General features: G+C 49.2%; 1 pseudogene; it reads left to right on the plus strand.

The window, feature by feature from the left end:
- Positions 1 to 639: 639 nt before the first annotated feature.
- LOC146199541 (cuticle protein 10.9-like) lies at positions 640 to 22,327 on the plus strand (annotated as a pseudogene).
- Positions 22,328 to 22,927: the final 600 nt, after the last annotated feature.

Here is a 22,927-nt window from a genome sequence, read left to right on the forward strand (position 1 = left end):
CTACCTGCATCTCAAGTTTTCCTGGAATAAGAAATCATGTCAATCAAGGCAGACTGAGGTCTCTCTAACCAGGCTACGCTGTCGTATTCCGCCCCTAAATATCTATATGCACAGGTCTGGTTTGGTGCTTTCTCCTGTCTGCGCATTCTGCGGGGAACCGGAAACAATAGATCATTTCTTGATATTTTGCCGCCGTTTTACCATGATGAGAAAACGGTATTTAGAGAAGCCGTTACAACAGCTGGGTCTTAATTTGAGCAGCCAAATTTTATTATCGTTCGGTGCCACCATGCTTGGGTACAGCTACAGGCCTGTTTTTAACGCCATTCAAAACTTCTTAATAGAAACAAAACGTCTACCTTGCTAATATGCTTTGAAATTTTAATCTGTACATATAAATCTTACTATTCTCCTACTGCGTGCGTTAGTATTTACTCTTTTTTGTTTTGATTTTTCATATTTACATTTCCTTCTCTATTCCCTAGCATGTATTTATATTTATTTTTGCGATGTAGTTATACATCTCAAAATCTAATATCTCTACATCCCAACTCTTGGCACATACCCTGTGTGGGTATGTGCCATCAAATTAGAGGAGAACAACAACAACACTCTCGGGCCACACGTTGCCACGACTCGATGGTGGAGGCCAAGGTACGTATCACATGGCATATGTAGGGGAGGATGTCTTCAAGTGTTGCGATGTCTTAGGTCGTGGGGTCCTTGGTCGGCACATCTGGTCAGTGGGGTCACATATGGTTTTTCGAGTCTCTCCTTGTGTCTTATGGTCATGTGTGGTCATATTATACATGGCTACAAAAAGTTTGGGCTTATTGATGCGTAGGATAAATGTTTATTCCCAGTGGGGTTTGCCTCAGTTAATGACCAAAAAGAGCTCTTACGAAAGGCTGTTTCTTATAAATGTGACTTCTATTTTAATTTACGTGTTATCAATAAAACTACCTTCTGCGTAAGTTGGTGCATATTGTACACTAAAAATTTATAGCGCAAAAAGAGCACACGCCGACAGGGTGAGTACACAAAATTCTAAGACTCACTACCTACTCTGTTGTTGCCGGAAGATGGCACCTTATATACCGCAAAAAAGGGTGTGAAAGGATGGGGGGGGGGGGGGGGGGTGAAATATAACAAACATTGATGACACAGCCGACGTGCTTGCTCCAGCGTGCTTGTGTGTGCGTCCTATAATATCTCGGTTGTGCATCACTATTTCTTATGTTTCTCTCCCCATCTTTTGCCTATGTTTTCGCGGTATATAAGGTGTCACCTTCCGACAGAAACACATTTGGCGGCAATAAAACAGTGAGCGCGTGGATTGCGTGCCGTCACCCTCTATTTGTTTGGTTGTGTTTTTATTGAGCTATATCTTTTTAGTATAAGATTAATGCATTATCGTGAAGGTAAGACATCTTATTTTCTAACTGCGGTTACTAGTTCAGATCCTAAGGTATAAGGAAGAGATACGCGACTTAATGTTTTTAGTCATCTTGATTTGTTTTGTTTTGTTAGCATTCACTTTCATGTTGCAACGATTGCACAAGAAAGAAGATTTTGAAGATGACTGTTCAGGGTTATTGGACCACCGCGAGCGGTCACTTTACTGAACAACACACAATCATTAGCGAAGAAGCTTAATTTAAAGGGTTCAGTGAATTCACTTGGAATGCGAATAATGTATACTAATATCAACAAAAGCGCCAAACTGCGTTCCTAAATGAAACCTGAGATTACTGCGATTTAATGGAAGCGATAAGTAGCGACACTAAAAAGCTGTTTCTGGTTAGCGAGGTATGCTGAAACCAATTTATTACTGAAACAACGCAGGTTAATTAATCGAAGTTCAACAACCAGTTTGGAGTGTGCTTTCCTGAAATCTAAAACTATTACGCATACATCCCCAGTAATATTCGCATTGAAATGGAGGCTCAAAGTTATTTGGGTGACAGAGAAAACCCTTTACGGAAACTATGTTTCCCAGATTATCATCACTGCTATCAGTTAAAAATTAGCAATAAATTTAGTAATGATGATTTCTAGCATCTTACAGCACGATGACGTTAGTGATATTGGGCGATAGTAATTATCAGCGTTAGGTCGTTCTTCTTGAGCACAGGTACTACGCGTGCCAATCAGTAGAAATGACTACCACTGATAACGATACATGAAACATTATCACAAGAAATTTGGACAGCATTTCTGCGTATGGACGCAGAAAAACGTGCGGTATGGTGTCAGGACAATGAGTGGATTTTGTTTTAAATTTAGAAGTATGGAAACTACGTCCGGTACATATACAAGCTCCGACACCCCACGGTGGTGCAGTGGTTAGGGTGCTCCATCCTTGTGCCCAAGGATGCGGGATCGAATGCTGGCCGTTGCCACCGGTTTTCTATGAAGGCGAAAAGCAAGGCGCTCATGTGCTGTGCGATCTCAGTGCATGTTGAAGAATACAAGGTGGTCGAAATTTCCGGAGAACTTCACCACGGCGTCTCTCATAGCCTGAGTTGTTTTGGGATGTTAAACCTCACAAACCAAACCAAGCCAGATACCAGCTCCGAGTTTTCGCTGGACAAAGGAAAAATGGGATGGGAAGTTTAAATTTGTACTTGCAAAAACATTGTGGAAGTATACCAACAACTATTTGTTTCGCATGTTTGTTTGCTCAAATATCTCCAGTATGTTTGTTGCGCGGCGCAAACAAAAGTCGGCAAAACGTGAATAATATATCGCCTTTCAGCATGCCTAATCCTTGCTCTTAATTTTTCTCGCGCATTTTCGATAACAGATTTCTTTCGTATCGCGTGTTTTATTTTTATTTTCTACTGAATTCCTTCTCGCGTGACCGAAGAATTCACTATCGCTGTTTTCTTTGTTTTGCTTGGTGCAAAATTTGAAAACAGTAAGTGCAAACCTCCTTGAACTTGTCCTAATAACATCCCCTCCTTTAAAGCTGCTGAGGTGAAGTCACAGGTAATCTAGCATGGTTTCCCCTCTGCCATGGGAAAGTTCTTAACCTAACACACGTTTTTGTTTTATTCGGATTGCAGTTTTCTGAGTGGCATAAAAAGCACAAGGTCTCAAGATCAGATGTGCCGCGATCAACGGACCCTACTAATTTTCTACACTTCTACTCACCAACCAAGTTCAAGTACTGATGACAGCGATCCATGCGCGCGCGTTAGTAAGCTTACAACTTGAAGCGAATTGTGGCAGGTGCTCAGCATCTTGAGCAAACTGCTCGGCGTCAGTAGAAAGCTCGCTATCTGTTTTGCAAGGGGGCATTGCGTCCAGCATCGTCCGAACCTCCCTGCTGTAAACGAGGCGAAACGGCGTGAAACGTGTCGTCTCTTGGACTGCCGTATTGTACGCGAATGTCACATATGGTAGGATAGCCTCCCAAGTCTTGTGCTGGGCGTCGACATACATCGCCAGCATGTCCGCGATGGTCTTAAGTCTTTCCGTCAGCCCGTTGGTCTGCGGATGGTAAGCAGTAGCTTTTCGATGCGCCGTATCGCTGAGATGAAAAACGTCGGCCATCATTTGTGAAGTAAAGACAGTCCCTCTGTCAGTAATAATACAGGTCGGAGCACCGTACCGCAGTATGATCTGGTGTAGAAAGAAATGGGCACCTTCAGATGCTGTACCACTAGGTAACGCTATGGTCTCGGCATAGCGAGTCAGATAGTCTGTGGCGATGATTATTCAACGGTTGCCGCCGGAGGACCGAGAGAAAGGACCGAGAAGGTCCATGCCTACTTGATCGAACGGTGTGCGTGGTGGTATTATGGGCACGAGGAGGCCTGCAGGCTTTCATAGCAGAACCTTCTGACGCTGACATTGCCGTCAGCTCTTGATATAGCGCTTAACAACAGTGGCAAGGTTCGGCTAGTAGAATGTCTGTCGTATTTTAGCAAGTGTGTGAGAATAGCCCAAGTGGCCAGAAGTTGGTTCATCGCGGCACGCGGAAAGGAGTTCCTTTCGCAGAGCTGCGGGTACCACGAAGAGGTAAGTTCTCGACTTAGATGTAGAGTTGTGCTTATAGAGCGCACCACTTCTCAGACAGAAAGTTGAGAGGCTCCGAGAGAAGCACTTAAGTATGGTGGTTGGCTGACCTTCTAAATAATCGATCAGGGCTCGTCTGGATCAGCACGCTGCTGATGAGACATATTTGAAGCATCAACAACTCGGAGAAAACTGCCAGCGTCACCCGTGTCTGGTGAAGCGAGCTCGACAGGCGCACGAGAGAGCACGTCAGCATCTTCATGCTTATGTCTGGACCTATAGACTATTGTGAGGTCAAACTCCTGTAGGCGAAGGCTCCAGCGCTAGGCGGCCGCATGGGTCACGCAGGTTGGCCAGCCAACACAAGGAATGGTGGTCAGTGACCACTTTAAATGGGCGACCATAAAGGTAGGGGCGAAATGTTGCAGCAACCCAAATAATGGCGAGGCATTCCTTCTCAGTAGTTGAATAGTTCATCTCGGCGCGTGATAAAGTACGGCTGGCATTGGCGACAACTCGTTCAACACCCTCTTGACCTTGCACAAGAACCGCCCTAAGGCCAATGTTACTGGCGTCGGTGTGGATTTCTGTCTCACCGTGCTCATCGAAATGGGCTAGAACAGGCGGCGATTGGAGACAGAGACGCAGCTCGGCAAAAGCAGCTTCTTGCTCGTGACTCCAAACAAAAGGGGTGTCTCCCCGGGTGAGCCGAGTCAGCGGTTCAGCGAGATCAGAGAAGTTATCGATAAAACGCTGATAGATTTCTGTGGCTTAAGTGTCAAGTTAGCGGATCGAAGGGCTTCGAGTACTGACCGCAGGTGGTTAAGATGTGCAAACAATTCAGCGAAGACCACCACGTCATCTAGGTAGACTAGGCAATACTGCCTTTTAAGGCCGGCGAGAACAGTGTCCATCATCCGCTGAAATGTGGCCGGTGCGGAACAAAGTTCGAAAGGTAGAACTTTAAATTCGTAAAGGCCGTCGACTGTGACAAAGGCCGTCTTCTCACGATCTCGCTCATCTACCTCAATCCGCCAGTATCCACTTTTTAAATCGATGGACGAAAAATACTTCGCACGCCGAAGGCGTTCGAGAGAGTCGTCATGCCACGGCAAGGGGTAAACATCCTTCTTGGTTAAGGCGTTTAGCTTGCGGTAATCGAAGCAAAAACGTAACATGCCGTTTTTTTTTTAACTACAATGACCAAAGAGGACTACGGGCTACTTGAAGGGTGGATAACATCATCTTCAAGCCTTTCCTTACCTTGTGACATTAACTTCGCGCTCGGTCGAAGAGATGCGGTAGGGGTGCTGGCGGATTGGGCGGACATCATCGAACGTCACGATTTGGTGCTTGGTGACAGGAGTTTAATGCACTTTTGACGGCGATGCAAAACACTCTCTGAATTCGAGTAACAATGAAAACAGCTGTTCACGTTGGCTGACCGATAGCTTTGAGCTAATACCGAGATTGTCGAGGGATGTGGGCGGTGGCACAGTTTTTGTGGACAAGCACTCAGGGACTTCAGAGATGCGTTCGGCGAAAGCTATGGAAGTGTTACGAAAAAGGTGCCGATACTCATGCGAAAAATTGATAACAAGTACCTTTAACTGACTACAGTGAAGATGGATCAAACTGCGAGCCACGCAGACTCCCTGCGTCAACAGCAACGAGACGTTAGTTTCGGCTATTGCGTCACCATCGTGAAGTGCATTGCATTTTACATTATTGAAGGTGCTGGTTTGGGGTGGCAGCGTGACACTGCCCGCATAAACTCTAAGAACATTGAGTGGTCGCTTTGTACTGCTGAGGGCCACTGCTTTCTCAGTAGGAAACGAGACCTTAAAAATCCCGGAGGTCAATAATTGCGCCATATTCATGCAGAAAATCTACGCCCAGAATGAGGTCACGTGAGCAGCTTTTCAGAACGAGGCAGCTTACCACAAATGTCGACTCTTGAATTTGAACCCTGGCCGTGCACATGCCTAGAGGAGTAACCAGATGACAACCCCGCAGTGCGAACATGTGTGCCAGCCCACGGAGTCAAAACCTTCTTGAGAACTGCGGCAAACTGACTGCTCAAAACAGAATAATCAGTGCCAGTATCCAACAGAGCTAGAACATGGTGACCATCCAGTACTACGGCTATGTTCAACGAAAGCTGCTCACGGATGTCAGGCTTCTGAGTCTTTGAGTGCTCTGCGTCGGTGAACGCGGTATGCTTCACCTGCAATTCGTCGTCGTTGCAGGTGCGTTGTTGTGGCGTCCGTTCCACCAGCAATTCGTCGTCGTTGCGGGTGCGTTGTTGCGTCATTTGTCCCACCGGCAATTCGTCGTCGTTGCGGGTGCGCTGTTGCGTCGTCTGTTCCACCGGTAATTCGTCGCTGTTGCGGGTGCGTTGTTGCGTCGTCGGTTCCACCGGAAATTCGTCGTCGTTGCGGGTGCGTCGTGGTGGCGTCGAGGTAGCGTTATGATCGGTAACCGCGGACTTTTCCAGTGTCGATGCGTAGTCTTGCCGTGTCCGCGTCGATGGGGGGTCTCCCGCGCAGCGATGTCCAGCGAGCCTACCCCGAAGGTCGCTGGTTTCAGTTTTCCCGCCGGGGACTGGGCGATCGGCCCTGAAATGCCCATGAAGACCTCGCAGCAGATGGCGAAGGGTGAGCCCTGAGCGACGGTGATCGAGATTGCCGCAGACGAGACGGAACAGCACGGCGCTACCCATCGACAAAATCTTCAACGGCTCGGGGCCGTTCGCCGTAGCGAGGCCGCGGAGAATCGGCGGAAAAACCTTCTAGGCCCAGTCGATTGCAGGGCAGCGCCGATAAACATGACCCGGTTCGCCGCAGTGAAAGCATAACGGCCATCAGTCGGGCGTATGCCACTCATCTGCTTTCCGTGTAGACGGTCGGGAATCCGTCACGTACTGGATCACGGGGGCTGGTGTTGTCGGTACAGCTACGTTAGCAGGAATGAGGGTCGGCGACTGGGGCGGAGAGTATAGTAGCAGCTCGGCTTATGTGGGGCGGTGACACTCAGGTGGCGTAAGAGGAGGAGCAGGGCGAGGTTCACCGCTTGGAAACGGATGCCGGAGCGCTTGCTGTACTTCGTCGTGGACAACGCTCGCAATAGAGGTAGAAGCTGGTTGAGCTGCGCCATACAGCAGTCGGAGTTCGTCGCGCACAATCGAACGTACAAGCTCCCGTAGCGCCTATGTGTCCATGCCATGCGATGACAACTCGGCAGAGACGGAGGTGGCGTGGACGGTACGATCCTGTGCCGAAGCTCGCTTCGGAAGCACTTTATCTATCGTGGATGTTTCCGCAAAGAATTATGCGACAGTTTTTGCGGCGGGCTGCGCGCCAGACCAGCAAAAAGCTGCTCTTTGACGCCACGAATGAGGTAGCGCAGCTTGTTGTCCTCGACATTGTAGGGTCTGCACGCTTGAAGAGGCGAGTCATGTCTTCGATATACGCCACGATGGTTTCGTTAGGCATTTGGACCCGAGATTGGAGAGCGCGTTCGGCCCGTTCGCGGCGATCTAAGCTCCTGTAAGTAGCCGCAAGATGACGCTTGAACTCACTTCAGGAAGACAGCTGCTCTTCATGGTTCTTGAACCACATCCGAGCGCCATCCTCAAGGCTGAAGTAGACGTTGCGAAGCCGGGCGTTCTCATCCCAGAGGTTGAAGGTAGCTACCCTTTCGTAGTCCTGCAACCAGTCGTCGACGTCTTCATAGGTGTCCCCGTGAAAGATCTTTGGGACGCGGGGTTTCTGAAACGTCACGTAGATGGGGGTCGCTCCAGGCATTGCGACGACGTCGTGGCTGCCGGTATAGTCATGGCTGATAGGGAAAAATCAGGCGGTAGGCCTCGTTGCCTGCGGCTGGTGCGGTGAACAGGCGTTTCCTCGAATATATGGCCAGCACTCCTGCTTAGCGGAGGGGTACGGGACATCAGACCTCACCTCCATTAAATTTGTCATGATATTGGTGACTGGGGCTAGCTTAACTGAGCCGGTACAGGTGAAATTCTATGGTTACGGGTTTAGGTACGTCCTGCGAGTCCGGAGCCGATTCACTTCAACGTCTTTCGCTCCGAGCGCCACTTTAACGTTTTTCCACTGGCAATATCACACATATAAGTGAGATATGAAGTAAGTTGATTACAATAATATTAATTATTCTTATTAGGACAAGTATTATAAAGTATCCTATTTGTAAAAATATTGTGCGTTGAACGAAGTGATATGCGCAAATAAATAACTCAAGAGTTGGAGTAGCGAGCCGAGCGCTGGTAAACGACAACCAAAACGAAAGAATGCCCTCAGGAAGAAATCTTAGGGCTTGTAGTTTTTGTACCGTCAGCCGCAAAAGAGTGGGTGATACATTTCTTTCTACCTACTCCTCTGGTTGATCTATCGCGACGCAAAACACAATAGGAAAGTTGGAACACGTCATTATTTATACCGCTCTGTAGCCAGACCTCTGTTAAAATGGCAATATGTGGACTGTCACCTGTAGTCAAAATCCTCACGTTGGTCCCATTTGTTAAAAAACCATGTCAATTGATGTTTGTAATATGCAGTTTTTTATTACGTACGCATTGAACTCATTCTTGGTTAGTATTGGTGCGAGCCTTTCAAATATTTATTTGTTCTTTTTCTGCAGCTGCTGCATACGGCCTTATCATTCTGATTCTAACATACGATATCAATTCTGTGTTCTTAACTTGCTCACGCTTGTTCGCGGCGTTATCGCATTTCCTTTGTTGCATCTCGAAGGTTTCCAGCTACGCGCTTGTATTTCTACAACTTTCCAAGTTATGCTATAGTTACCGTTCGCACTTTTAGATGTTTCTTCGCCGCTTTTAAACTGAGCGCTTACAAGTGAAACGGGCATTCTTTGTTCGAGGAGCGCCGAGCACGATTTTTGCTATCGCCGCCTCAGATTGCTTAGGTTTTTGCGAGCGCAAGGCAACTCAACAAAGAGTTTATTCAAGTGAAGTAGCCTGATCATTTGTTGCCAGTGGTATTGTCATTACCACGCGACAGTATAGTGTTGTAGTTTTCAATTCTTACTCTACCATTGTTTTGTGTCATCCTAAACAAATTTCTTTTTTAGCGACAGTCTGACGTATATTTTGAATGAGCACGAAAGCCTTCACGAATGCAAAGTCTCGCTATGCCTGGAAACCTTAGACCACTTCTGCCCTTATGTTCAAAAAAGTGTCACGTTAAACATTTGCCTCATATTGATTTAAAAACGCCCCCTCCCACCTATTGAACGAAATACAAACTTCAGAATGCTACTTGTCAGAAGCTTATGCCATTTTGTTATGTACAACTTCATGAAAAATGTCTTGCAATATTGTACAGTTGGATCAGAATTCTTTTAAACAGCTCCGACCATTGGGTTTTTGTGGCAGTTTTACTAATCGCTGTGAGCTCAGGAAATTTTTTAGAAGCGCATTTTTGCTGCGCATCGGACGCTGAGGGAATTCCCATCAATGTGTGCAATAACTGTATCATTTAATACCCCGCTGTTGCCTTACACAATTAAAACATGTCGTGACTCCTTGATCTAAGGAACAATATACCGGGTTACCGGTAACCCATATCCAAAGGGAATGACGCGGAAAGGATTGAGGGCGCTTGATCTGAGAGAACATTATATATGGGCTACCGCTAACCCCTGATTGTTATACGAAGGGAAAGGTGCGGTAACTGTCTCACTTGTTTTCTGTGGACACCTGAACCGCGCTTTAAGGGAATGGAGGAAGGTGGGAGTGAAAGTGGAAAGAGAGAAAGAGGAGCCGAGTGGAGGGCTACGGAGTAATTTCGACCACCTGGGGATCTTTAACGTGCGCTGACATTGCACAGCACACGGACGCCTCTTCGTTTCGTCTCCATCAAAACGCAGCCGCCGAGGTCGGGCTCGAACCCGGGTACTCCGGCACAGTAGACCCTCCCTGTAACTCGTAGGAAGCGGAGGAAGTGGCTATAGCCTTTGCAATCGGCCAAACAAATGCGGCTTACATACTTAGCGACTCCAAAACAGCCATACTTAACTTTGCCCGCGGACGCGTCCATCCTCCCGCGTGGCAAATATTGAGAATGTGCGCCCTGAATTCTGACAGGCGTATTGAGCTTATATGGGTGCCGGCTCACTCTGGCAATCCCGGAAATGAGGCCAAGATGACGTTGCCCTAGGACTTATTAGCCGGGCAAATGGCGACCCATGCCGGGATTTCTCGAGGGAGCGGGCACATACATTCTCTGAGCTCACACAGCAAGCACGCCTTGCCCGTCGACTCTACCCCCCCCTCCCCACTCCCAGCTGTCGCACTCCCAACAAATCCTCTGGAGGCGTTTTCAAACCCGAACGCTTGTCACCCCTCAACGCCTATCCTACTACCGACCCGTTTTCCCTGAGTGCACTCTCTGTGGAGTTGCACGCCACCTTGGACCACATTCTTTTCGGCTGCCCTGCCGATCCTCCCCCGCAGGGACAGCCCGCCATCGGATCATGGGAGGAATGGGAGGTCTTCCTTACGTCGCAGGACCTGGACATCCAACTTCGCTGTGTGCACCGGGGTGCCAGTGCCATGGACCTACGTGACCTGGACGCATGCGCGTAATGTGAGGGCCGTGCGGTGGCCCTGGGCCCTTGAATGGTCCAAACTCGCTCGTGAAATAAAGTTATTTCCTCCTCCTCCTCCTCCTCCTCCTCCTCCTCCTCCTCCTCCTCCTCCTCCTCCTCCTCCTCCTCCTCCTCCTCCTCCTCCTCCTCCTCCTCCTCCTCCTCCTCCTCCTCCCGGGTACTCCGGCACAGTGGTCGGGCGTCTTACCACTGCACCACCCCGGCGGGGCAACCCTTAAATAGATTAAATGTGGCCGAACAACCCCCTTTTTTTAAAAAAAAGAAAAACAACCCCTATTCAATGTGCATGATGCGGAAAGAGTTGAGGGCGATACATAATACAGGCAACACGAAGAGACCATGAAGGCTCTAAAAGAAAACCTCTGTTTCGCTATGAAAAAGTCTGTCTACAGATAGGGTAGAAAAAGTAATAGAACCGCACTATCAGCCCCGCCGGGGTGGTGCAGTGGTAAGACGCCCGACTACTGTGCCGGAGTACCCGGTTTCGATCCCGACCTCGGCGGCTGCGTCTCGATGGAGGCGAAATGAAGAGGCGTCCGTGTGTTGTGCGATGTTATTGTTGTTGTGGCTGTAGGAAGAAGAAAAAGAAAATTCACCGGCCTGCTACTGGCTCTGTAGCTGAGCCACCTCATTGCTGATTTTTTTATAGGAAGGGAAAGGCGCGGTAACTGTCTCACTTGTTTTCTGTGGACACCTCAACCGCGCCGTGAGGGAAGGGAGGAAGGTGGGCGTGAAAGTGGAAAGAGAGAAAGAGGAGCCGTAGTGGAGGGCTACGGAGTAATTTCGACCACCCGGGGATCTTTAACGTGCGCTGACATCACACAGCACACGGACGCCTCTTCGTTTCGCCTCCATCGAAACGCAGCCGCCGAGGTCGGGTTCGAACCCGGGTACTCCGGCACAGTAGTCGGGCGTCTCACCACTGCACCACCCCGGCGGGGCCACCTCTTGTGCCTCGTGCAGACGGATTGATTTGTGGATTGATTTATAGAAAGGGAAAAGCGCGGTAACTGTCTCACTTGTTTTGTGGACACCTAAACCTCGCCGTAAGGGAAGGGAGGAAGGTGGGAGTGAAAGTTGAAAGAGAGAAAGAGGAGCCGTAGTGGAAGGCTACGGAGTAATTTAGATCACCTGGGGATCTTTAACGTGCGCTGACATCGCACGGCACACGGACGCCACTTAGTTTCGCCTCCATCGAAAGAGAAAATAGAGAAAAAGAAAGAGAAGAAAGAAAAGGAAGAGGGAGAGAAAGACGCGCGCCGCAACAGCAGCCATCATCCACCACCGAAACGGTGGCGGGTGCAAATGTCAGCGCACGTTAAAGATCCCCAGGTGGCCGAAATTACTCCGTAGCCCTCCACTATGGCTCCTCTTTCTATCCACGTTCACTTCCACCTTCCCTAACGGCATGGTTCAGTTGTCCATAGAAACAAGTGTGACATATAGTGTGCCTTTCCCGTCCTGTGAACCAATTATATTGTTACGAGGCATGTCGAGATATTAGGAGGCGATGGTACGTCGTAGCCGCAACAGTTCACCGTCAGGGACACACTCACAGGAGAACCAGACGTAGCTGCAGCGTCGTCTTTCTCTACTAGCCCAGCACTTCGTCATCGTCTCTTTCACTGCGTACCGTGACAATACCCCCCCCGCGGAAGAAGCACAGTCCCGGTGCGTAGACTACACAGGTGAGCGCGAGATATAAGGTTTGAGACGGGCGACATGCACGACTTCTGGATGATAGTTTGCCGGAGAGTGGCGGTTCACAGGGATAATCTCGTACGTCACGTCGGTAAGTTGCCGCAAGACCTGGTAAGGGCCCACGTAGCGGGACAGAAGTTTCTCGCACATGCCTACACGTCGAGCAGGGAGCCAGAGGAGTACGAGGGAGCCAGGAGGGTAGTAGGCATTACGGTGCTGGAGATCGTAACGGTGCTTTTGAGAACGCTGAGACGCACGAAGCCGGTCTCGAGCAATATGACGGGCGGCATCAGCGCGGGCGATGGCATCAGAAGCGTAACTGCAGGAGGAATCGTCAAGAGGCAGCAAGGTGTCGAAGGGAAGTAGAGGGTCGCGGCCGAAGAGTAGATAAAATGGAGAGTATCCGGCGGTATGATGTCGTGAGGAGTTATAAGCGAATGTTATGAAAGGTAAAGAGATGTCCCAGTCACAGTGATGGTCAGAAACATACATTGACATCATATCGGCCAGGGTACGATTAAGGCGCTCAGTAAGACCGTTCGTTTGTGGATGGTAGGCCGTTGTGAAGTTGTGGCGCGTAGCGCATGAGCGCAGAAGGTCATTAACAACTTTAGAAAGGAAGCAGCGACCGCGATCGGTGAGCAGTTGACGAGGAGCACCATGAAGCAAGATGACGTCATGAAAAAGAAAGTCTGCAACGTCGGAGGCACAGCTGGTGGGGATAGCTCTGGTTATGGCATACCGGGTGGCGTAATCGGTCGCTACGGCAATCCATTTGTTCCCTGAAGTCGATGCGGGGAATGGCCCGAGTAGGTCGAGACCAACTCGAGAAAAGGGCTCAGTTGGAACTGCGAGTGGTTGCAAGGGCCCACTAGGGTGAAGAGACGGGGTCTTCCTGCGCTGGCACAGCTCACAGGCGGCGACGTAGCGACCAACAGAGCGGTAGAGGCCAGGCCAGTAGAATCGCCGTCGAATATTGTCGTATGTGCGGGACACTCCTAGGTGCCCTGCTGTAGGAGCATCATGAAGGTGCGCAAGAACAGCAGAGCGTAGATGTGTCGGGACAACAAGCAAAAGGTCTACACCATCTGGGCGCATATTGTCGGTATAATGTGTTATTAAGCAGCACAAACATACTGATGGGCGGATCGGTGCTGTCGTTGCGCAGGTGATCAATAATGGGGCGCAGGGAAGGATCACGACTCTGTTCGACGCCGATGTGGAGAAAGTTCGAAATGGACAAAACGCAGTCGTCAGCAGTATTGTCAGGAAGTTCAGGAGGGTCAACGGGGTGGAGGGACAAGCAGTCGGCGTCTTGATGTAGGCGGCCTGACTTGTACACAACAGTAAACGTGTATTCTTGTAATCGCAAGGCCCAGCGACCTAAGCGGCCAGTAGGGTCCTTAAGTGATGACAACCAACACAAGGCATGATGGTCCGTCACTACGCTGAAGGGCCGCCCAAACAAATAAGGGCGGAATTTGGTCAACGCCCAAACAAGTGCAAGGCATTCGCGCTCCGTAATGGAATAATTGCGCTCGGACTGAGATAGAAGGCGGCTGGCATAGGCAATCACACGAGAGTGGCCGTGCTGGTACTGGGCAAGGATGGCGCCAATGCCATGTCCGCTAGCGTCGGTGCGCAGTTCTGTAGGCGCAGACGGGTCGAAGTGCGCCAGTACAGGAGAAGCGGTGAGCGCGGAAATGAGCGTTGTGAAGGCCTGAGCTTGTTCATGGCTCCACGAGAAATTCACGTTTTTCTGCAAAAGGGAGGTAAGGGGACGTGCTAGGTCAGCGAAGTTCCGAATGAAGCGACGGAAGTAGGAGCAGAGCCCGAGAAAACTTCGCACATCACTTGTATTACGTGGTGTAGGGAACTCGCGGACTGCACGAACTTTATCGGGGTCGGGCAGCACACCATTTTCGTCAACCAAATGTCCCAGGATTTTGATCTGGCGGCGGGCGAAGCTGCATTTTTTTGCGTTGAGTTGAAGACCGGCGCGGCGAAAGACTGCCAGTATCGTAGAAAGCCGTTCAAGGTGACTTGTGAACGTGGGAGAGAAAACGACAACGTCATCTAAGTAGCATAAGCACGTTGTCCACTTGAAGCCACGGAGAAGCGAGTCCATCATGCGCTCGAAGGTCGCAGGAGCGTTACAGAGGCCAAATGGCATGACCTTGAATTGGTATAGTTTGTCAGGGGTGACAAATGCGGTTTTCTCTCGATCCCGTTCGTCGACAGCTATTTGCCAGTAGCCGGAACGCATGTCGATCGAGGAAAAATAGCTGGCACCATGCAAGCAGTCGAGGGCGTCGTCAATTCTCGGGAGCGGATAAACGTCTTTTTTAGTGATCTGATTGAGGTGGCGGTAATCTACACAGAATCTCCAAGTTTGATCTTTCTTTTTGACTAAAACGACAGGAGACGCCCAGGGACTGCAGGAAGGCTCAATAATATTATTTGTCAACAACTTGTCGACCTCCTTCTGTATCACGTGGCGCTCAGCAAGAGAGACTCGATAAGGCCTTCTGTGAATAGGGCTGGCATCACCAGTATTGATGCGATGGGTAACGACAGATGTCTGGGCCAAAGGTCGGTCGGCAAAATCAAAAATGTCCTTGTACGAAAGCAAAAGGTCGGAGAGAGCACCGGCTTGCTGAGGTGTCAAATCCGGTGCTATCATGGGAGTAAAAAGGGTCGAACGAGAAGCTGATACGGGGGGTTCAGACAGAGGCGCAGGCTTGAAGGCAGAAACTTCGCAGTCAGCCAACGGAAGCAAGTCAGCGAGTGCAATGCCATGGGGCAAAAATTGGACAGAGCGGCTGAAGTTAAGGACGGAAAGATAGGTTCTGTTATCCGTGACGGTCAGGACAGTGTGAGGGAGTATGACGTTACGGTGGAGAACAACATCGGTGATAGGACAAGTGACGTATGTACCATCAGGAATAGCAGGAAACGGGGCCAAAGGAACATACATGGCAGCTTCGGGCGGTAGGCGAACAAACTCGGCGGAGCAGAGGCGTGGCTTGATATCTGTGCGGTCGGAGCAGAAAGGCAGGTCTAAGCGAAGGAGGCCACTTGAACAATCAATCAGGGCAGAGTGCGCCGTTAAAAAGTCGATGCCGAGGATCACATCGTGAGGGCAGCGGTCAGTTACAGTGAAGAGCACAGGGGTAGTTCGACCACAAATGCTCACGCGCGCAGTGCAAAGTCCCACGACGGCAGCGACGCCTGCGTCGGCGACACGAACGGCTGATGAAGAGGCGGGTGTGACAACTTTTCTGAGTCGGCGGCGAAACGAAGAGCTGAGGACGGAAATTTGGGCACCAGTGTCAATGAGGGCGATAACAGGCACACCATCTACACAGATATCTAGAAGATTGCGGCGATGAGCGAGGGTCAGCAGAGGATTTTCGGGCCGGGTCGTCAATGCAGCTTCACCTCCGGGAGCTGCATTGATCAGTTTTCCGGGAGCGGGCCAGGGAAGTGAGGGGACGAGGAACGGTGAGGTAGGGGCGAGCGGGAACGGCGGGTCTGGGGAGACGGCGATCGGCTGGACATGCGCGGGGATGGCGGGTTAAAGTCACGAGAGGGCATATCACGGAGAGAGGTTGGGTGTGGTCCGTAGGCGGTGCTGCGATCCTGATAGCGAGGTCGAGGTGGCGGAACCCAACGGCTGCGGCAATGGCGAGAAATGTGGCCGGCACGTGAGCAGTTGAAGCAGATGGGTCGGTTGTCGAAGGTCCGCCATTCTTCTGGGTTGCGGTAGCGTCGGGTAGATTCGGGGTATCGCGTCGGGAAGCGCGCAGTCGGAGCCGCAGCAGCTACCACCAGAACGGTGGGTTGGAGAGATGGCTGTGCGGACGGCTGACGAGAGCTGTGGCTTACGCTCGCATTAAGGCCCACGTTCGCGAATTCTTGCCGAACGACAGCTTGGATCAGTGCTATAGTAGCATCCGCCGGCTGAGGTATGAATGCGACGGGGGCTATTGCCTCCAGCTCTCTGCGAACGATCCTAGTCAAGTTTGGCTCATGGGACGGCTGCTGCAGTGTTGGCAGATCTTCGCACGAAGACGTAGCAACTGTGTTTGGCAAGCGGTCGAAGCGGGGAGCAATACGACGATGTTTAGCTTGCTCAAACCGCCGGCATACCTCGAGGACGGAGTCGACCGTCGTACAATCTTTGCAAAATAGAAGGTTAAAAGCGTCGTCAGCAATGCCCTTTAAGATGTGGCCCACCTTGTCACACTCGAGCATGGCGCTGTTCACTTTGCGGCATAGAGCTAGTACGTCCTGTATGTACGACAGATAGGATTCGGTCGACGACTGTGCTCGCGATGCCAGGTCCTTTTTAGCGCCGAGCTTGCGTCCGATTGGCTTGCCAAAGAGATCCCGAAGCTTCTCTTTGTACATGTCCCAGGATGTTAGATCTTCTTCGTGCGTCTCGAACCAGACGCGCGCCGTACCAGCCAGGTAGAAAATGACATTTGCAAGCATCAACTTTGCGTCCCATCGGTTGTGCTTACTGACTCGCTCGTACATAGCGAGCCAGTCTTCGACGTCGATGTCATCGGTGCCGCAAAAGGTTCCCGGATCACGAGGCTGCGCAACGACGACAGTGGGCGCTGGTTGTGCCGCTGCAGAGGTAGCTGCGTCGGACTGCATAGTGCTAGCACAAAGTTGGCGGCCACTACGGAGATCCAGCTTGTGGTATTGGTGTCTAACCCAGCAGCTCCACCAAGATGTTACGAGGCACGTCGAGATATTAGGAGGCGATGGTACGTCGTAGCCGCAACAGTTCACCGTCAGGGACACACTCACAGGAGAACCGAACCAGACGTAGCTGCAGCGTCGTCTTTCTCTACTAGCCCAGCACTTCGTCATCGTCTCTTTCACTGCGTACCGTGACAATATATAACCGTACTATCATGTGGACATTGCTTTTTTTACAAAGATATGTTTCATAAAAGGCTTGTATGCTGGCGCTACCACCAGCTATTCAAAGAAAATTGGACAGGGGCTATGAAAAATGCAAGGGTGCAAGGAATACATATGCGTCATGCATAGATACCTTATTCAAATACTTGCGACAGGTATGGGAACGTCAATACCATCATTATCCATTTTTATCATGGATGTAAAATGTGCAAACAAAAAGTAATACAAGATAGCATGAAACTGTACATTAGTCACTAGCGCCTGCAAAGTACAACGGATCTGCGCTAAACGCAGGGGAAATGTATAAGACAGCCAAGTGAAAGGAAAGAGAAAATAGATGCACAGAAGAATACTGTTCTACAGCGAGCGGCAAAAATAATGGATGTACGTCACTCATGGCGGACAGGTTGTACCTCCGCTATAAAGTGTCGTGGAAGCGCCAGCCCCCGCCACAAAGCGCATTTCTCACCAAGGAGAGCTGATGCTGGATAACGCTACGGAGTCCAGGTGGTCGAAATTACTCCGTAGCCCTCCACTACGGCTCCTCTTTCTCTCTTTCGACTTTCACTTCCACCTTCCTTTCTTCCCTTACGGCGCGGTTGAGGTGTCCACAGAAAAAACAAGTGAGACAGTTACCGCGCCTTTCCCTTCCTATAAATCAATCATTATGTTTAAAGGCGGACTCGTGTACACCTATCTGCAGTTGTATCAATTTACCAGACCGCTTTGATCAGGTAGGAAGTGTCCTGGTGACTTTCGTCACCGGAGGCCCATTAATTATGAAAACGCAAAGAATGCGCGGCAAATGTTGCTGAAAGTGCGAGGTGGCTTAGCCGCGATAGGAATTTTCGGCATAGTCGGTGATTATGACATAGGAGTGTAGCGTAGAAACACGGGACGAGGAAAATTAGAAGTTGAGCCATAGCCGATGACTAAGCGGTTTACCTGAATAACGTGCGGAAAAAGAGCTATGACAAATTGCTAGCCGCATCCGTAACGGTTAAACCAATACGACCTATATGAAACAGAAAATGCTTGCCACGGTATCGAAGCCCACAGCGATATAGCCGTAGAAAAGATGGTAAAACTTATTAGATTCCGATAGTTTTCTATTGCCACGATGCGCATTTCTCGGGATTGATGACAAGTCATATATCTTTACTGGGAAAAGGATGGGTGTTGTTACATGTAACCCGGTAAAAAATTCTACTGCTGGTTACGGCTTATTGCATTGCATCTTTCTGTTGAGCTCTTCGTGATTTTGCGCTATTCTCCTCTCTCTTCACCGCTGCAGTGGCGCAGTGGTTTAGACGCCGGAATACTCTTCCGGAATACCCGGGTTCGAACCCAACTACCGGCGGCTGTGTTTTAGTAGAGGCTAGTGTGGCTTCCGTGTGCTGTGCCATGTTAATGCACGTTAAAGAACCCCAGGTGGTTGGAATTTTTGGAGACTTCCACTACGGCGTCTCTGATAACCTAAGTCGCTTTGGGACGTTAAATCCTCTTTCTCTACTAAACCACAAGCCAACATCAAGAAAATTCCTATTCCGAGAGCACTGCAGAATCTGCAGTGGAGGAATGCGAAAGCCTGAACGTTGCTCCTGCACACGGTACATGGAGCGCCCCTTGCAGAATACAGCCAGCGTTCCGCTGAACGCATCATAGTTATCGGCGTTCTATAAATGGTTTACAGGAAAGGCAAGTCGCAGTATCTGTCACTCGCGGAATCCCCCTAATATTATCCTCACCGTAGACAAGGAGAATTAAAATGTGCGTTTCACGATCCCGGGCGTTAAGTTAAGTTAAATTGGTTCACAGGAAGGGAAAGGCGCAGTAACTGTCACACTTGCTCTGTGGACACCCGAACCGCGCCGTAAGGGGAGGGAGGAAGGTGGGAATGAAAGTGGAAAGAGAGAAAGAGGAGCCGTAGTGGAGGGCTACGGAGTAATTTCGACCACCTGGGGATCTTTAACGTGCGCTGACATCGCACAGCACACGGACGCCACTTCGTTTCGCCTCCATCGAAACGCAGCCGCCGCGGTCGGGTTCGAACCCGGGAACTCCGGCACAGTAGTCGGGCGTCTTACCACTGCACCACCCCGGCGGGGCCCGGGCGTGGCGCAGTTGGTTAAAGTGCTCGGGGGAGGGCACGAGAGATATAGACTCTGTTCCAGGTGGCGACAGGATTTTTATTTTTTTGATGACGTCATTGCGGTCGCACGGACGTGCACGCTGGCGAGTCATGAGCCACAGAAACACAGAGTTCAAGATAAATGCCTTACGTCGCAACACACATCACCCTGAAGATGCAAGCAGGACTTTCACTCAAAGTGTTGGGCGTTAAGTCGCTGTTTTGTTACGACCCTTACAGTCGAGGTCCAGCACCTACGTGGCACTTTTAAACACGACCGACTACACACGATTACACACGACCGGGCACACGGCCCAGCAAACGTGATTCTCCAGGCAAGCAATGCCCCACACACGGTGAAATGGACTGTACTTAAGAAGCCAACCTGCGCGCTTCTTTCGAGTGGCCCGAAAGTGCAGGGGGTGAAGTGCTTTCGTGCAGAAGTCAGGGGCGAGAAGGTAGGGGGGTGGAGGGGGAGAGTGGAAGGAGGTGACTTTCCGTCCTTCGGGGACGTGTGCTGGCGGTATCTGCGTAATTAGTAATAGTTAGTGTATATAGAATTGTAATTGATTTCAAGGTTTGAAAGAAGTTTTTGCTCTACATAGTGGGCATTCACTAGACGCCTTGTGGTTTGTCGCAACGCCTGCAGTTGAACAGCCTCAAGATAAAAAGTTGCCCGAGGGACTACACTGATTCGCGCCAAACAGCGAATGTTATTTGCCGTTATGTGTGAGTGACTCAAATTATTGGAGCAGAAGAGAAATCACGAAAAGATTAATGATAAAGTGTCCAGCACCTGTGGATGCTACTTTGTATTTTTTATGCCATTCGTAATGCTTTAAGTCTTCATAGTGGACAGAAGTAGCTCGTTCAATCAAAAACCTCATTGATGGTGTGTGACTGTGCAAAATTGCGCCTATTTTGTTTGAATTTTCAGGGAAGGTCAGCTACGACAAAAAAAATCATGTCAAATAACAAACCGTCTTGAATAAGCCGCATGCCCTTGCCATCGCGTGTACGCTACACTCACTGAGGCCTCTTTCGTGCTTTTTAGTTCTCAGTAGGGCTGGCATTAGCGGTACTCTTTGTCGCTGGAGGCTTCGGCGGTCACGGAAGCTTCAGCAAGACCTATAGAATGCAAGATGTTAGTGGTTTAGATTTCTCACGCATTCGTGCGAATGGCTATTGATATCATGCATGCTTTATTGTGCATACTCAGAAGTTTTGAACAAAAGCATTTTTTCACAAAGAAGCTCTTTATGAAATAATTTAATTTTCACCTATCTTTAAATTTCAGTCCAACAGCTAATATATCTGCGGAAGTCTCCTCGGAATATTGGCAATATTTTGCTATTAGCGTTCTCGCTGTAGTGCCAAAGAACTTTTCCCATTGGATTTTAATAAAAATCTTATTAATCGATCTGAGCTAAGGACGAACATTAAAAGATGATTTTTTCAACAAATCAAAAGACTGAACTATTGTTGTAAATCTTTCCATAACATTGCCTTACTATATATTTAGTCTTACCTCATAATCAGAATTAATCCGATGTTCCAGAGAGCTGGACACGTGTCAGCATTGCGGGGATCTTTCAATACAGCTAAAACTCGATTTAACGAAGTTCAAGGCTGCCGCGAAATATTTCGTAAAATCGGTAATTTCCTTAAATTGAGGGAGGCATTACTCGATTAATTAATCCGGTACAGTCGATTATTATAAGGTGTGGCGGAATCAGGGAAATACCGCTGCATCATATTTGTGAAGCGCAAATGGGCTGAAAATGAAATCGTTTTGAAAGAACGTAACAGCCAACTTCAACGAAGGCGCAGAGAAGCTATAATGTTACGTCATCTTTAAATGCAATACCAACTTGACCACTATGCTATGTTGCTACAATGAAATTGCGACTCATGCAACCATCGACACTGATAGCGCGTATGAAAAGTAGCAACGTAACTTTTATCTCGGCAAGAAGGGTCCCAAGGAATTAAATTTCTTTCCAAGCCGAGACGTCGCAGCTATTTGCTTGCTTGCAGTTTGCAAGCAACATCCGCCCGAATTTTTTGTGCTTTCTTCCATGATGTGTTTCGGCAAACTGTCGCAGCAGAATATGGGCAACCATAATTTGTCCCAGCGTTGACATGCAGTACCGCTGCCGACATCGGGTCGACGATCCGGCTTTCTACTGCTAGCAAAATCTCGTGAATTAAAATCAATATAACTCGCGTTTGGCACCGCGCACTTTGGTAAAATCGGGACGTAGTTGCTGCACAGTGTTACCGGTAGCTCGCAGTTGATACATTATTGGCCGTTTCATACATAATAGTAAAATAGTCTTTATAACTGTCATTTTCAGCAAAAGGTTCAATAAATTGGGACGGATAATGAAATTAGTTTCGTTATTTCGAGTTATTCGCTAAATCGACTTTTGACTGTATTTTCTTATCAAGCCAGACAGCTCTCAGGAGAGGGAAAACACTTTCTCTACCTTAATGTTTAGTCAATATCCCATTGAATCTTGATTTGTTTGCCATGTGGTTCCGCAGCGAACTATAATGAGCCCACTTTTTCCCTCCTACTCCAGGACTACGGCTACTACGGCCTCAGCTATGACATCGTGAACAGCTACGGCGCGGCCAACGGCCCCCATGAGAATGGCTGGGCCCGGAACCGTGCACGGCTCGTACTACCTGGCTGGCGTAGACGGGAGCCACCGGCGGGTGCTCTACGTGGCCGACAAGATGGGCTTCCGCGCCGTCATCAACACCAACGAGCCGGGCACCAAGAGCAGTCTGCCCGCCGCAGCGCCATACCACTCGGCGCACGGAAAAGCAGTGCCTGCCTGCGAACATAGCAAACACAGATACCATGGCTAGGGAGCCTTTAACTCCTTCGATGACATGTGTTATCAATAAAATACGTCTGCCCTTCTTCGATTGGCGGGAGTAAACTGTGCTTGCTATATAAGCTCATGTGAAATGTGACGCCCGGAATGTGCATGACAGGGCTTTACGGGGCAGCAGAGTACAGGACATTAAATTAATTTTACAACTACTTCCTCTTCTTTTTACACAAAACAGTGATATTGCGCATCAAGTCAATACTGTCACGTCTACACTGCACTAAAATGCAGTTTCCGATGCAAGCACTTTCGATCGCACGACTTCATGATCAAGAGCAGAACTTTGGACAGTGATACCGTGACATGCTCTGAAAATGTGCCTGCAGAATACAAACTTAATATTTTAGTTCATGTGTTCGACTTCTGGTTGTGGAGGCATCATGCCATGGATGGGACACGCGTTGTACTAAATTAGGTTTGATGCATTTTAGATAATTTACAAACCTAATTTATGTCTTAAAAAATAAAATAGTCTTTTCAAGTATTGCATCTAATAGAAAAATAAGCTACAAAAGCTTAGCCCTCTAAAAACAATTAAGTGGAAGCAAAGTTTTAATCACCCATCATTATTTGT

The sequence above is a fragment of the Amblyomma maculatum genome, chromosome 2 (genome assembly GCF_055883805.1).
Source record: "Amblyomma maculatum isolate TAMU_Amacu chromosome 2, ASM5588380v1, whole genome shotgun sequence".
Taxonomy (NCBI): domain Eukaryota; kingdom Metazoa; phylum Arthropoda; class Arachnida; order Ixodida; family Ixodidae; genus Amblyomma; species Amblyomma maculatum.